Genomic DNA, 2,311 nt, shown 5'->3' on the forward strand with positions numbered 1-2,311 from the left:
GAAAAAAAAAAAAAAGAATGATTCCACTCGCCAGTAAAGAAAGCATATGGAGCATGCTACCCGAAGACTGAAAAACGAAGATAGCGTCGCGTGGAACGTTGACCCGAGAAACGGGTGAAGTATTGGGGATCTACATGGCTCATTAACTCGGGGCTGCCGAACTGCCGCCTCAAACAAGCTAATGATCGTCACGATCCAGCAGATATAGGATGAAGAGCGGCGGCATGGGCCTCATATGGACTGGCTGGAGTGTACGCTCCGTCGGCAGCTGGGGCTCCATCGTGGGAAAAGCCAGCCACCAACGGCATTCACGGTCCGGTAAATCCTTTCGAGCCGTGACACCACGCCTCTCCGAAAATTTGGCCTGTGTATCAGCCGCTATATGCGGCGATAAGGTATCTTGAATATCACGCAGGGACAGAAGGCCTGCCGCACCATCAGTAAGGCACCGCAATCCGGCTGAGAGTTGCCGCTGCGAAGCCAACGACGATGCAAATTCTGGGCTTCGGATATCGAGATTCCACGATGAGAGCCACATGGGTCGACACTGCGAGCCAATGGAGGCGGAAGCCTGTAAATGAATGCCCGTGTACCAATGCAGCGGCCCATGTTGTGATTGAGTTCCGGCCCCGAAGAGGAACAGTCTGTTCAGCCATAGCCCTGCAATCTTACGTTGACAGAGGCAAGACGATGAGACAGACTGCGAGGGACGGAGATCCGTTCCACAGATAAACAAGCATCAAATCAAGGGTACGCTGGCTGACGCCGGGCTGGTCGCCGTTCCAGAAGGCCGTCACCTGATCGTCGGCCGGGCATGGGTGCCCAAAGGGGAAATGCGGCGGATGGATCAAATCCGGCTCCCTTTCGGGCCAAGTCCACGGCGCATCAAGGTGGGGGTCAAGCTTGAGCTTGCTAGATTGAAGTTACTATGGAGGGTTGGATCGACCAAGCAAGGCGTTCAGTCTCCAAATCATGGCATGTGACGACGTTGCCGTTCCGGGTCTGAGACTACTCGAAGCTTAAGATTGATCAAGCTCGCTGTCAGAGGACGCGTCTGCACATCAAGTGGTGGACGAGTATATTCACAGCAGAGCCCCCGTCCTGCGCCCAGGTCTGGGCATCGCCTCTTGGCATGCCATCGCCCTCTTGGCATTTTCCCTTCTCGGCGTTGTATGCTCCGGAGAGCAGAATTAGGGGATCATCTCCTCGCCCGCCTGGTCCAAGCGACGACGACAGCGACGACAACCGAGCAAAACGCCCGACAGAGTTTGACGTACATACCACGCAGAGAAGGAGATTGACTGACTGGAGAGATCGGCCACATGAGCGTCCTCGGCGGTTCAAGCATTTTTCCGTCATGACAAGACGACTGGGCAGTGACAAGGCGACTGGGCAGTGACAAGGCGACTGGGCAGTGTTGGCAAGGGTCCACAGACACGGGGGGACCCATGGCATTTGCGATTCTCCATTACCCGTCTTGAGCTCCATCCTCATACGGCTTGCCCCGGCGTCGCCACATGTGGCTACTACCCAGGTACCCAGGCCAACTCTAAAGGCACCTCTCCCCGTTTTGGAGTGCCTGTTTCTGGGCTGCGAGGAGGGTCGTGTGAGAAGAGGGGGTCAATGCAACACGTGGGAGTGTAAGTCTATCACTCGAAGGGATGACCCGGATCGACGAGACGGCGTCTGCGAGCATGAGATCCTACCTCGCCTACAGACGTGTGTGACCATCAAGGCACTTCACCCACAGTCTGTCCAGGACCTGGACCCATGGTCAGTCATCCGGGAACCGACAGGTCGAGCCGCAAGAAGACTGGAGAAATTGGCGCGAACAAGCTCTCGTGACCCGTCAAACTGGGGAAACCGGCTCGCCTTGGGGTAGCTACCGGCCCACACATGAGGGGCAAAGCACTATGGGTTTGCGGATGAAGATTCCTGCGAGCCGCCGAGGCCACGACGGGCCGTGGCTGGGTCAAGCTGGGGGTGTGAATCGCGGGGAAACACCGCGATGTCATCTGGGCTCGTCTCCTTACAGAGCGGCACCCCGGAGCGCCCCCTCACATGTTTACCCCTGACGGGACAGGAACAAGACTGTGCGGCTCACGGAGGGGCGGCCGCGGGGGAGGCAAACTCACGAGATGCTCGGATGGCCACTCTCCGCCGCGAGGCAAAAGTGGCGACTGACTGGAGCGCGTTGAAAGCGGCGAGATGAGCGGCATGTTGGCAGTGATCATCGTGATATAAAGAAGGACGGAAATCCGGCACACACACATCACTCTTTTTTCCCACCTCTCATCCTCATCCTCAGTGG

This window comes from Verticillium alfalfae, genomic scaffold (genome assembly GCF_000150825.1).
Source record: "Verticillium alfalfae VaMs.102 supercont1.1 genomic scaffold, whole genome shotgun sequence".
In the NCBI taxonomy this organism is placed as follows: domain Eukaryota; kingdom Fungi; phylum Ascomycota; class Sordariomycetes; order Glomerellales; family Plectosphaerellaceae; genus Verticillium; species Verticillium alfalfae.